Here is a 14,656-nt window from a genome sequence, read left to right on the forward strand (position 1 = left end):
ATCCGTAGACTTGAAAAAGGCAGGCTGCTGGGAGTGAGCAACTAAAATCAAAAGCGTGGGAGGTCACTCGAGAACGCGCTTCGGCCATGATTTAAAGAATGAGCCCCGCTGTTGGCAGTCCCCCCTACCCAAAGCCCAACTGCTTATATTTTCTGTTAGACACCGTTACCATCTTGTGATTGGAAGAAGCCTTGAGCCCCCCCCCCCCCCCTTGACATACTCTGCCCTCGCCCGCACAGAGGAATCATTCCCACAACTGGAATACCACTGTCCTACTTTCTGACTGCTGAAGGAAGATAACGTGGTAGTCTGTTAGTTGTGAGGGTGAGGTCATTCTCATGCTGGGTATGCTGGAGGGTTGGCTCCAGTGTTGTTTAAGTCATTTTTCGATGCCAGTTCTCTGAAACAGCCTTTGTTCTCTTAATGCCCCCACCTAGGATCTTTCAGGTTCTGTGTAGGCAAGCAGGATCTGCTTGGGTGACATGTTGAATGTTGTTGATGGGGGTCTGAATATGAGCACTTTGACACCTGCCCACTTTAATGTCTGCTTCTTCAGCCCACCTGAGATGCAGCTCTAGGGACTGTAATTTGATGGGAAAGCTTACTTGTTTGACTATTTTTGAGGCACCGGCTACTGAGAATGGGAACTTCAGCTCGGTCCCTTCAGTCAGGGGGTTTCTCCCCTCAGTGACCATAGTTCATTGGTCATAGACCATGGTGGGTAGGAGGGTCTTAGGAGCCCGGGCCTCCATTCCTGCTTTTTTGGGGATGACATGCCCTGACAATCAGTCTTCACCTTCCAACCCTATGGCCCCTTTTGGATCCCTTTGATTTCCCCCCTTCCAGCGGTTGTGTAGTCCAACATTTGGACTACCGTTGCCCTTATTTCTGTGGATTGTTCTTAGATGGAGTCTTTCTGGTACGCTCTTCCTGATCGTGTAGCTCTAGAAATAGGGCTGCAGTTGTTGCCTTTTGATGCGGCAGGGAGTGTTGAGCCCCTGTCTTGTTCAGTTATTCCTTGGGGCACTGAAAGTTGGTCTAGGGATGAGGATTCTGTGATTCTCTGGGGTCCCTGTGTTTGGACTGTCCGTTGCTAGGGCCCTCTTCCTGCCTGTTAAATGTTCTGGATATGTGTCTATCCATTACACGTGGATATTTGCCCCTCTTCTGCTTGTATCTGGGAGGAATGTCTTCCACACTTCCCTCTCTCTTGTTAGCGGGGTTGCATTTGATTCTCCATGGGATGTTTACTGCTTCAGTTGTGCGGAGGGGGGGAGGGAGGGTATGTGCTGGTCCGATGTTTGGATCTTTGGTATACATGTTAGAGTAAGTAATGGTGTGCAAGAGGGACATGGAGGTAATGTTTGGATCACTTACCAGTAATCTTCATTACTCCTATGCCTATGCTTCCTCATCACAGTACTGACACCCTCCTTTTTCACATGTTTTGGATGCTTGATGCATATTGTACCCCCTTCTCTGCAATTGTGCAGTGTCTAACTTCATTACTCCTAGCACTAAATGTCCTTCTCACAGTACTGACACTCTCCTCTCCCTACCCGGTGGTAAAATCATCTCAGTTCCTTTGTGTTGACAGGTGGATTATGGGATTGGTCAAATGCTTTATACTCCAGGCTACGAGGGGGAGGAGCAAAAAAAACCATGAAATATGTTTATGGGGAAAGGCTGAGCGCCTTGATATGATATGACATTCATAATGTGCTTAATCCCCAGAGGTTTCTAAGCCCGTCCCGGGGATCGAACGTTGCCGCTTAACTATCCTCCCGAGACAAGGCAGTACAGTGACGAGGGACAGAGGGAGCAATGAAGTTTACTGGTAAACAATCCAAGCATTCATTGAGGCTCTCTATGATTGCGCCATGCAATCGGTGCAATCTCCTGTTTAGAGCTGCCTTTCACTGGACATTGTGGGCCGATGGCGCCTTGGTCTATGCTGGAGGTGTGCTGTGGGCATGTATGGCATTGCAGTTTTTCTTTTGAGCCATTGAATTTTGCACTGCATTTATTTGGTAAATCAGCGCGCCACGCAATAATTTTGCACAGCGCTATTTTAGCGGTGGTGCTAAGGCTCTGCAGTTTTTCCGTAAAGCAGACTCACCGTGTATTAAAATAAATTATTATTCTACAACACATGTTGAGTCATTTTTATTTTGATTTTAAGAAGCATGAAAGCACATACTTCTCGTGAGCTGTTATTTGCTTCTTTTGTGAGGCTTTATAGCCTCAAACCAGCGTTGCACCTGATGCGCTGGTGATTTAGTGCTAGTAATTGGTCTTTGCTATGATTCTGGCCGAGACATTACTTCTGTGATGTTCCCTGAAACCACGCACGGCCATTTAACATGCTGTTAGCTATCCTGGTGCTCGCTGGACTGTGGCTGAAGCTATTTCTCCCATCACTGTGGCGCAACCTTTCTGATCCTGTGACATAATTCACAATGTTCTGGAAGTATCTATTAGGCGCTCCCAAATTGTTATGAAGCCAAAGGTCATTCACGAGCCTAGAGGAGAAACCTCTGGAGTCCAATTTGTCAGTGGGTTGAAACCTTTGTTCGTGGTATGTTTATTACACCGTGCAACAGACCAATGAAGAAGACTTTACATATGCATGCGGTTTACGGGGCTGATAAACCGAGAAAATGTGAACTATGGTGCGCGCGAAGCTTGCAGTTTGACCCTTCTTTGGAGAAGCGGTGAAATGTCGTTGCAACAGCATTTGAAACTAACTAAATGCAATGAAATTGACAACATAAAAATGACTTCCAGGCCTATTCGATATTACAATGGGGCGTGGATGTATCAGCCATTGGTGTCCATTCTTGCCAGAGAGCCGGCAGGATGGCTCAGGATATTCCCATGGTAAATCAGGCATGACAGAGGGAACCTGTGTGAAGTATAAAATACATGAAAAGCTCTATTTTTTCATTGAAAAATGATTCCCACGTTGCCTGTATGCACACACATGAGCGTTGAAATAACTATCACTCCCATCCCCCACCTTTGACGGTTACACACATGTATGTGCTTTTATTTGGAGCTCTTTGAACTAAACATGCTACCACTTGGCAGGTACCATCATTTACTACTGGGTTGAATTTTAGGGATTCGTTATAAATGTAGCAACCGTTTCCCCTGAATTACTGCACGTGGTCCTCTCCAGAATTGCTGTGCGTCTGCACCGATTTATTCCATTAAAGCCAGTAGAGCAGCAGCCCGTGCAGATTTAATGAAATACTGCAGGCACTCTCTCAGAAAATCTGCATGTTTTATGTTTTCAAATATTTGGGCTCCATTCCAATCCCCATTTGGGCACTGGAGAAGGGAGGATCATGTATAGGAGCGGATTACGCTGCTATTGTACCATTTCAAACGCTACACGATAAGGGCCGCTTGCAGGGTTTTGGGTCTCAAATTTATGAGATGTACTAGTTCCTCCTTTTACTCAAAGGTCAACACTTTTTTCTTGCTCTTGGAGTTTTTACATTTTTACCTGTACCTCTTAGGTAGCAGTATACATTAGAGGCAATCTAATGCCAAGGTATAATGCATAAGTAGGCTGTGATTATCTAATGCAGTTGTCCTGTCACCTTTGGAAGGTGGTAAAAAAAAAGACAGTCCTGGGCCTCATTCCGAGTGTGGCAGTCCAGAAACAAGGGTGCTGGTAAGATTACCGGCACGCTTGCTTCCAGACCGCCACACTATGAGTCTGGCTGCAGGTGCTGTTCCGCCCAGCAGGGTCAGACCCACCGGGCGCAATGGCTCCTGCCAGCAGACTTTTCACAGAAGCACCGGCAGCGTTAGCAACGGTGCTGATGCTTCCGTCTCCCCATTCCCGTGGAGTCCTCTGGGACTTCACGGGAATGGGGAGTTACCGAATCTGCCGCCTGATGTCCCGCGTCGCCGGGACTTGTAATGTCCAGGTTGCACCTGGAAGTGAGGTGGCGTATTCAGTGTTTCCAGGTCAGTAGCAATTCGCAGGTGGCACTCGCGGGTTACCGCTGACCTCAGAATGAGACCCAGTACTTGAAATGCTAACTGTGTTATCATTACTAACAAATTTATAATGTTGACCTCAGAGAGGAGAAATGAAAAAGCATAGGGAATGCAGGCACGTCATTTCACCAAAATGCTAGGGGTAGCGGAAGTGACATCACACGACCCGTGACCTAGGATGACAGCACAGGAAGTGGTGTCATTTGACCCACCCCCAAGTGACATCTGTTTATCCAGGAGCAAAATGCTACAGGAGCAAGGCCTGAAAATTAAATCATTGACCAGGATTTCATATCAACAAAATTCCCTGGTTATAAATGTATCTATGAGTCAGCTACCATTACAAGAGGGGAAACCTATTGTGCCAGTGTAAACTGAGGCCATCTGTGTCAGTGTGCATTTATCTTTAAGTTATGTGACAAGCAGCCACATGTTGTGCCCCACAACCCAGAGCCGAACATAATACCTTAATGCCCTAGGCTTTGATACATGACTCTTCTTCAATCTTTTTTAATGGGGTGAGATGTGGGGAGGGGGAGGAGGCTGCACTTCACTCAAGAGTGGGGCTCAATGCATCTACGATTTTCAGAGCTCTATGTGCCAGGTGTGTTATTCAATGATCCACCCCACCAGGACAGGCCCATGAATGAAGCTTCCACAAAGCCAAGAAGGAATTTGAGTGGGGAGGAGTGGGTCAGTCCATGTCCAGTTTGCAGCCCTCTCAGCCATTTACATCACACTTCAATGCGTTGAAGGTGAGCAGAGCCCATTTGGGGATCACCCTGTGAGCCATGCTGAGGCCCCACCAAGCTCCTCAACAAAGCACAGGGCACGCAACACCCCGGGCTGGCCCAGACCACCATGTGTGCGCAATGTCCATAATGATTACAATGGGGGTGCCTGTGATGCTGGGAATGCTTTGAAAGGACAGGGCCTCCCTGTCCTTGTCTTGTAGTCCTTTTCCATGTGTGTTCTGTATTGTTTTCTGCACAGGAGTCCACGTGGGACTCCTGGCAGTGCAGCTCTTCCTCTTTTTGGTTTGGTGTACAGACCCTTGGGATACCCTTATGACACCCACAGGTGGGGGTAGAAACCCTTTGCTCCTAGTGTATGTTTTTGGGCACCTGTGTGTGACGCACATAGCAGGGTATAGGATGGTGGCAGCTCCACGCTGTATCCTCCATTTTTGTATACCCAGGCCCTGCCATTGGAATCAGTTGATTCCTGATAGGAGACAAGATGACCCCTGTGGCCTCTTGCTTTCTATTGTCTGTTACCTTGTTTTCCCAAAGTCCTGGGAGCCCTGACTCTGTCCCTTCCCCCTGACTGGCTGTTGGGTGGATGGAAGTTCCATATATGGTATTGTGGGAAGTCCATGCCAGACTGGCTGGAACCTTCCCAGTGACTGTATGTTGTGGGTACACCCTTGAGGTGGGACCTGGGTGAATGGAGTGTGTGACCAATATGCACTTCATGATATGGGTGTCTAGTTTCTGGTATGTAACACAATGTATGAGACAGCCCTGCCCGAAACTGGTATGAATGCACAGTGGAGTGCTGAATGGCTGGGTACTTGTCCCAATACACATTCCTTGTTGTGAGTGTCTGGAGGGAGAAGAATGGCCTGAATGCACTGTGAGCCTGATTGGCTGCCTGCCTGCATGAATGCCCTTCTGAGTAATTGGTTGCCTGAGTGTGACCCAGCAGAGGGAATGAGAGACCAAAACAGTATATCTGGGAACCTCTCACTAATGGAAATTGTTCCGAAGCTGAAGTTGATACTTGCTGCTTAACCTTGAAGCCCACTGGAAGAAGAAGAATTGCTGCTGCTGTCCATCGCCAATCCGAAAGCTGCTGTGCCTTCAAGGACCTGATCCAAAAGAGGACCTGGCTAGGAGGCCTCTTCCCGAGCTACAATCGTGGACCCACTGACCTTTGCCGAAGCGCCATGGAAGTCAGTCCTCGAAAGGCTGCCGACCGGAGATGGGGACTGCTGCGAAATCACAAAGTGAATTGCTCGGACATTGAAGTCCATCACCGTCGCTGACCGCCGTCGCCGACCGGAGCACAGTGTTCCTTTGCCTAAGAACACTTTGAATGAAGGACTCTCTCGCTCATCACTGCCGACCACTTTGTCCCACCAGAGAAAGTCAAGGCCGCTGACGCGCCAAGGAGAATCCGCTGGTGGGTTTCCCACCACCCGAGGACCACATAGACGCCGACGACTCAGTGCCCTTGCTGGGCAAAAGTTCTTCAGTAACTCTTTGAGGCAACAAACTATCGTCGTGGAGGTGCCCCGCATGCCTCATCTTCGCAGGACGCCCACGACCTATCGTTGGCGAGCACCGCCAGGACCGAAGCTGCTGCCTCAACACCTTTATTCCATTTCCTCGTGGGATCTCGATGATCCATGGCTCCTGCCTTAAAGGGAGCCACTCCAGAAGGATCTGTTGACGACCCAATGTCGAACTCTGCTATTGCAGGTACATTGGGGTGGTAGAACCTTCTAAAGGGAAATAAGACTCATTGAAAAATATATGGACTGGGCTTGTATTATATCTTTATTTACAGGTTGCCCCGGTGGGGGATCCTCATACAGAACTGTGCCTAGTGGAGGGGGCCCAGTATACTGCCTATTGTTTTAACCAACCTGCTTTCCTCCTATGTCTATTGTTGGTTCACATTATTAACTGATTTGTATGACATTTGAACTGAGTACACTTGATGCATTTTAATTGAATCAAATAGTAATTGTGGTACCACATAGAAACTGTATATATTTGCCATTTTAGATTGTCTTGAGCACAAAGTGTGTTATTGTGATTTTGTACCTAACCTGAGCTTATTTATATAAAGAACTGTGTTTTCACTAACATAGTGTGTGGACATTTCTTTCTGGGTGGTTGGGGACTACACTGTACTTAAGAATCAGCCCGCATCACCTCCTGAGAGCTAAACCTTGGTTGCTCGACTACGATACCAATATAAAGAACCGTGGCTGGGGTGCTCTGTGCTTCAACTCATATAGAGAGCGGGAGTGCAGATACCCCCCTCCAGTCTTTACAGCGCCTTGCACCCGCCTTGGGCTGTTCTGCATGCCCTCAGGGACTTCTTTTGGACAGAAGCAAGAGAGCCTGCAAAGCCCTGGGGGCTGGACAGCTAAACCACTGGAGCACTGGCAGGGCAGCCTGACCGGGGTGGTGGTGGAAGTGGAACTACTGGTCTCAGGCACAACTGAGAGTGGAAGGGGTCACGCCACGTTCCACCAGCCGTTCGGTGACAGGGGAGAGGGGAGTTGGCACCCCAAAGAATGGTCATTCTGAACTGCTGTACATATGTGCTCGGTGGCAAAGGCTGAACAGCATGGCTGAGAAGGCCCGTACTGGGGAAAACAACACCCAAACCCATCCACTCTGAACTAGCCACCAGTGAGCCTTCAGGATGCTCAGCCTCTGCTCTGCCTGTAGGGGGAAGACACCCATGTAAGGTGGCCCACCCAAGGGACATACCCTCAACACAGTCCCAAGGTGGGTGGAATCCATTTCCTAAAACTGCAGCTATGAATGTTGGAGGCCCGCCATAATGGGGAAGGCTGTGTGGTTACCCCCCCGGCAGAGCCACAGTTCAGGATCAGGGATCAACCAACATGATTAGGGTTTGTTGGATGCACAGATGGACTGCCCCCACCCCCTGGCAACAACCAGAATGGTCACATCATAGAGTATGAGGGCCAATGAATACATCAAAATCGAAACTCATGAACAGAGCAATCACTGGCAGTGAAGTAAACAAATTGCCACTCGAGTACATTGTGCACTCTGGACACAGGGGTTAGTCTGCCCTGGGATGTGGGCACAAGGCAGGGCATTGACGGCAGGCATACAAGTCGGGCACACCCACTGTCAGGTTGTGTTGGGTCCTATGGAGTACCCTTGGATGCAGGGGAGGGAGAGGGACAAAAAGGGGAGTGGAAGGGCTGGGGAGGGAAAGTACACATGGGGGAGCTGATGGGAAGGATGAAAGAGGGCAAGAGGGACTGGGGAGAGAGGAGACAGAGGAAAGAATGGGGAGTGGAGAGAGAGAGTGGGAGTGTGGAGCAAGGATGAGTTTTGCTGGTGTGGAGATGAGTGGAGAGACAGGGACTGTTAGAACGGATGAGTGCTGAGAGAAGGAGGAAGAGAGGAAGACAGAGACAGAAGGAGAGGAAAAGAAGGAATCAGGGGCAGAGAGGCCGGGAGGCACACTGATGCAGAAATAGTGCCAATAGGGGGAGAGAGTGAAGGGCAGGCTGGTAAAGAAAGGTCATCTGCTAAAGGGGACTCATAAGCTTCTCATCCCCAGCCCACATGGTCAACACACCACGACAGGCAACCCAGAAAGAGACCCATGTCCTCAATTCACACACATATAAGGCTGTGGCACCCCCCATTGCAGACTCAGCCCCACCCACCGACCACCCCTCTTGGACACAATTGTTCACGGACAGTTCATCACTCTCCAGCAGTTACTTCCCCTCAATCAGATCCCACACCCAGGATTTGCTGTCTCCAGGAAGAGTGCAGGAATCAAAGGGTGTAGTGTAATCACTTGCAGGGACAACAGATGAACAGAGGCTGTGGAGAGGGAATGATGTTTCATATGCATGTGCCTACAACATACATTCATATACATTGCAATCACTCATTGCGCAAGATTTGAACAACAATTTCGAAAAGAAAAGTCATGCAGTAAATTGAAGATGACAAAACATACAGAAAACCAACAGTAAACAAGTAACTTGTATGTGTAACACATGTAAAGGCTGTCAGGGATCCACGTGAGCCAAGCAGCACAAATCTACATGGTCCAAATGCGCTAAATCTGTCTTGTGCAGTGCAGGGAGACATACGGGCAAGCTGTCCTGCCATCTGTGTGCAAGTCAGCTGATGTCGTTTTAGCCGGGCACCCTGCTGGCCCAAAATACCTGGACTCCTGAAAACCGACACAGGCATGACATGCAGTACAACACTTCCATGGGCCAGCAGTGTGCCCCCAGTAGGGAAATCTGTGCTGAGACATTGCATGGGGTGTGGCCTTTGGCTTGGGGAAGGAAAGAGCCAGGTGTTGAGTGCCTTCCGGAAGGTAAGGTGGTCCTCCACTTGGCGGAAGCTGAGTGGCAAGGACTTTCAGAGTGTGGGAGCTTGGATGGAGAAAGAGGTACCTCCCATTTGAGTTGAATTGAAGGAAGGGGTCACACGGAGGAGTGGAGATCCTGATGTGAGGTTTCTGTTGTGTTGGTAGCCTATGAGTCAGTGTTTGATGAATTCAAAGCACATCTCATGAAGGGCACAGATGTTGATGCAAATGCCCTGAAGGTGGTGTGTCATACAATAGAAAGCCAGTGGAGCACCTGTGCAGGAATCATGTGTTCCCTGGGTGTGAGTGCAAGGATGAGGCAGGTTGCGTTGTTCTGGGTCTGTTCTAGCTTTCTGAGCTTTTAGACAGGGGCATCCACATGGAATGAGAGAAGTCTAGGCAGGAGAGGATTATAGCCAACATTACTGTAACTCAGTGAGGGTAGTTTAGGCAAGGGAAGGATCATCTAAGGATGTGGAGGTATAGATGACAGGACCTACAAGCAGTGTAAATGTAGGGAGAGAGTGTTCTAACAGAATCCATGGTGCATCCCAGATTCTATACTGAGCTGGATGCTGTGAGAGTGGGGTCTATGGAGCACAGCCAGGGGGTGGGTTGGTGGAAGAGTGTTGCATTACCATAAATCATGATTCCACTTGCACTAGGATTCAGGAGGCGATGGTTAGCTGTCAAGCAGTTGTTTGAAATCTATCCATCCCAAGGTGAGGTCAGAATGTGGAGCAGCCGGTGTCTTGGGGTTCTTGGAACGATCTGGGTGTCATCAGCATAGTTGTAGCAAGACAGGTCATGTACGCGGATAAGGGTATGGGGTCTCAGGCACAGGTTGAAGAGTAGGGTGGATAGGGAGTCCCCCTGCAGGACCCTGTTGGAGACAGGGCGGGGGAGCTAAAAGGGTGGTTGGAAGAAGATTGGTAATTGGTCCGCGAGGTAAGAGGTGAACCATCTTAATGCAGAGTCCATGATGCCTAGAGAGTTGAGTCTGTCAATGAGGATGCTGTCACTGATAGTGTCAGAGGCTGCCGAAGGGTGAAGGAGGATAAGTCTGCTGTCCTTTGTGGAAGTGCAACCAGAAACATAAAGCACATGCATGGATGTTCAAAGCAACATGCTCACACACAGACATAGGACCCAACTCACATCTTCAGTGACAGTCACCATCAGCAAATCACATGATCCATGCTAAACCTATGTGTGCCACCACATGCCACTATTTGAGTGGAAATGACACCAGCCATGAGAGCACTGGGGCATTGAGGGCCAGTGTCCAGCAGAGAGTATGGGGGATATGTTGTGAAAAGGGTGCTGGGTGGACCTCTCAGGGAGTGCAGGTACTGGATGAGACAAGATACCTGTAATGAGATAGGATATTGGATTGGAACAGCTAAAGGAGTCATTCATGAAGACTGCACACGTGTAAATCAATGTAGATTACAATCTGAACCTGTATATGTGAGGCTGTTGCAGTCCACTTAACCATGTCCAGTCCTCCACTCAGGAAGGCCTTGAGAGGGAAATGGCACATCGCTCGAAGTGACAAAATAATCAAAGAATAATTGTCTGTCTTCGACGGGGATAAGAAAAATATGTCCACGCTGGGGGGAAGGGAGGTGTCCACATAAGTAGAATGAAATCAACACAAAAACATAAAAATCATACCCCCTCTATGGGCTCATGGACATTAGGGCACAGGTGGTAGGGGTGTGTGGGTGGTCTGGGACTGCCATCTTGTGGTAGATTCTCAGGTGGTGGGGGGGTGGTGATGGTACCTCCTGTCCACGCAGTGTGAAAGCCTGGTCTTCATTGGCTACGGCCACTAGTGACACAAATGCATGCATGAGTAACCCAATGGTAGAATGATCACGATGAACTTCCTTCTGAGTGGCCACAGAGTCTGAATGTGCGCTCACTTGTGATGCATCAGAGTGATGGGAGAACATATGCCTCAAGGTGTTCATCTCCTGGTGTAGGTGGGACCTTGTATTCAAAAGCTCATCATGCAGTGAAGCCCTCAAGCTCTCCATCTCATTACAATGAGAGGTCTTATACACCAACATCTCCAGCTGCAGGTATTTCCTCTGTGCCATTGCATATCGATTTTGATGTTGGCCTCCATGCCCAGTTTTTGGGAGAGACTTGAGGACTGCATCTCAGCATGCAGTGTCCTCGTCAGGCTGTCCATCAGCGACTGCCAATGGTCCCAAGAGGCCCAATGCTGTGCATCCCATACAGCTAGTGAGGAGATGTCATCCAGGCGATGGATGTCCCTGGCCATCTCCTGCATGACCTTGCCATGTTGGATGGTTGCACCTAGCATCTCCTGCTCCCACTCCGACTGTCCGTCATTCACATGTCCACTACGTGTGCAGGGCCAATGGCAGGGGATGCCGGGGTCCAGGCCCGTCGCAGTGAGACCCCTGTCCTTGGCTGCAGGTGTGAAACCATCTGTTGCACAACAGCCCCTGCTGCTGATTCTGACACAGGCAAAGGTGATCTTCCAGCTGTAACAACCGCATACACAGGGCTTCCCACTGACCGGACCCGTGACTCCTGGCTCAGCTCCTTGGCACTCAGTGGCCCCATCCAGACTGCCCTTTACAGAACTCTCCATGTCCCTCAGTGAGTCCTCCACATCTGATTCAGCAGCTTCATGTGAAGGGTCTGATGAGTCAAGAGAAGAGTCTGCAACCCTACCGAGGACTGTCTGTTGCACCAGGGGATTCTCACAGGGCACAAAACCTGGCCTCCACTGGTTGAGTGTCGTGTCTCCCTCTTCCTCTTTCTCAACCACCTCTCCGTCTGCTGCATCATCACCTGCACAAAGACAGATAATAACATTCCGAGGCATGAGTAACTGGCAGAACATGTATATGTGCATTAGAATGCATACAGACACAAAATGGCCAGGCACACATTCATCACACATTATGACTCAGCACACTGTAACCTGTACGGTACAGGTGTATGGCATTCAGTGACCTGTGCAAGCATGGCTGGGTATATCAGGCCGTGCAACATGGTATGTTTTGTGGGATCAAGCGTGCATACATACACAAGGACGCGAATGAGAGTGATTCCCATCAGTTGAAGGATGGAGGTCTGTGCATCATCAGTGAGCCCCTACTGTACTCCAACATTTTCATGTTGCAACATGTGGGAGTGTGACCTGTACATCTGCTGACCCAAAATATCATGCAGGCATATGTGTTGCCATGATCTCCCCAACCACCATTGCAACATTGCCCCTGCAAGATATGTGATTGGTCCCAATCACATGCATCGCAACCATGAATAAGGAGACTGCGACATGGAACTAAAAAAGTCACGCTTGCAGAACCACTGTTCCATTGACAATCTGAATGTGGAATGTACTACACTAAAACATCCATTGGCGATCCATCTCGAATTGTCTGGAATACGGCCTCATGCGTTTCTGCACAGACATTGTTGCTCGTCCATGTCCACTGGCAGCCAGGGCCTGGGAATGGACGACTGTAACATCATGCACACATTGCTGGGACTCTACGTGAGTCCTGATTAGCATTCCCAATGGATGATGCGCATGCATGACACTGTGAATGTTTACAATGAGATGTGTGCAGCATGTCATTGGCACACATACAAGTACTGGCGCAGCAGTCAAATCCAGCAGACAGTGATGTATCAGGATAGTCTTGGGAGGATAGCTCAGGGGCAACACGCTTGTCTTGGAAGCAAAATGATGCGGAGCAAATCAGGTTCGATCCCCGGGTCCACGCTTAGAAACCTCTGGGTATTAAGCACGTTATAAATAGCCAATTATACATTTTTATGTATACCCTGACACCTACATGTATAATGCCCAGAAAACACACAACCACCTCCCTGAAAGCAGGTCAGGTGATGGAAGTGTACACGGTAGCATTCATGCAGCACCCACGGTTGGTTGCCAAATGCAGCCAACTGTACGCCAACACATATATGAGCATGTCATGAAAAATTATCAGCACATACAATAGGCACAAATGCCACTCACCAGATGTGTCAACATATGCGTCCATGCCTCCCACCTAAAGCACCTGTTCACTGCTGATCATTCCACTTGCAACCTCTTCAAAAGGAGTTAGCTCCTCCTCCTCTGGTGGTCCCCCTCCAGTGGCCTGTGCAGAGAGCAGGTTGCCAATGAGCTGCTCCTTTGTCCTTTGAATTGGGTTAGCTGTCCGCTTGCGGACCTGTTTAGCAGCGCGCCTCTCCACACCACAATTGGCCCGTAACCTCCTGCCACATCCTCATTCACTGAGCATGAGTACAGGTGCTGCCAGCCGTGGGGTAGAGGTCCCCATGGTGTTCCTGTGCATAGTCTATGAGGATTTCCAGATGCTCATCAGTGAAGCGCTTCTTCCTCCGTGGCACCTTTTCCTTTACCTGTTGCTGATCGTTGGGTGGTGCTTCTTCCTGCTCTGCAGGGTGTCCCCTCTTGGCCCGAGTGGTCCTTGGTTCTGCTCGGCCACCTGAAGCCCTGCGACTATGTCCTTGTCCTGGTGCTGGTTCACCTGTGGGCTGAGGCTCACCACATCCTCCTTCTGGGGTGGGTGTATGTGTGTCCTCATCATGTCCCCTGTCCTCTCCCTTTCAGAACCTTCCCACTCATGGTGCAGGCAAACTGAAAAGCACACCACAAACAAATGGCACCCAAAATAATGCATGCTCCATGGACAACGTAGATGAGCAGTCCTGCAAGGGCCCAAGGCACACCAAACCCAAATATGTGGTGTGGTACGCGGTGTGTAGAGGGCCCGAAAACCAAATAAATGCATAGGTGATGCTGTATAGGCACCCCAAACCCAAAAATGCAGGTACATGATGCATAGAGGGCCCCTCAACCAGAAGAATGTGCACACAATGCTGTATAGGCACCCCCAAACCCAAAAATGCATTTGCGATGCTGTATCAGTATCCCAAACCCCAGAAATGTAGTACGCTTAACGTGAAGGCAAAACACCCCCCAAATACATGTCAGCGATAGCAAATCCTCTGTCTCTGTACCTTCTTGTGCACAACTGGTAATGTGCATCGCACCTTTTAAATCTCCCCGTCACTGCTTTGTCCTGTATAGGCGTGCCGCATAGATGTGCTGCATGCAGCACGTAGCATGTAACTTATGCACTAATGCCCTTTACTCTGTTATCAGCTGCTTCAGATGAGACACAACACAAATGGAAATTCCTACTGCATCCGTGCCATTGTCTTTGCCTCCTCCTGCCCTGTATTGCATCCAATGCTCACCATCTGCTGCTGCCTTGTAGAGTGTGAGTGCCTGCTGCCCACCAGCACTGTCTTGGAGTGCAAGCTGTTCTGCCATTGCCTGCTCTCCTGTGGCGGCCCTGTGACCACCACCTCATCTGGCAACTTGTGGCTTCCACCTCTCTATACCACCACCACTGCTCCACAGCACATGGTCAGGACCCACCTCGCCCAACCTGCCATGTCTGCCCAATCCTCCTCCTCAGCATCGAGCAGCAGGTGAGTT

Source organism: Ambystoma mexicanum, chromosome 2q (genome assembly GCF_040938575.1).
Source record: "Ambystoma mexicanum isolate Mex_15411 chromosome 2q, UKY_AmexF1_1, whole genome shotgun sequence".
In the NCBI taxonomy this organism is placed as follows: domain Eukaryota; kingdom Metazoa; phylum Chordata; class Amphibia; order Caudata; family Ambystomatidae; genus Ambystoma; species Ambystoma mexicanum.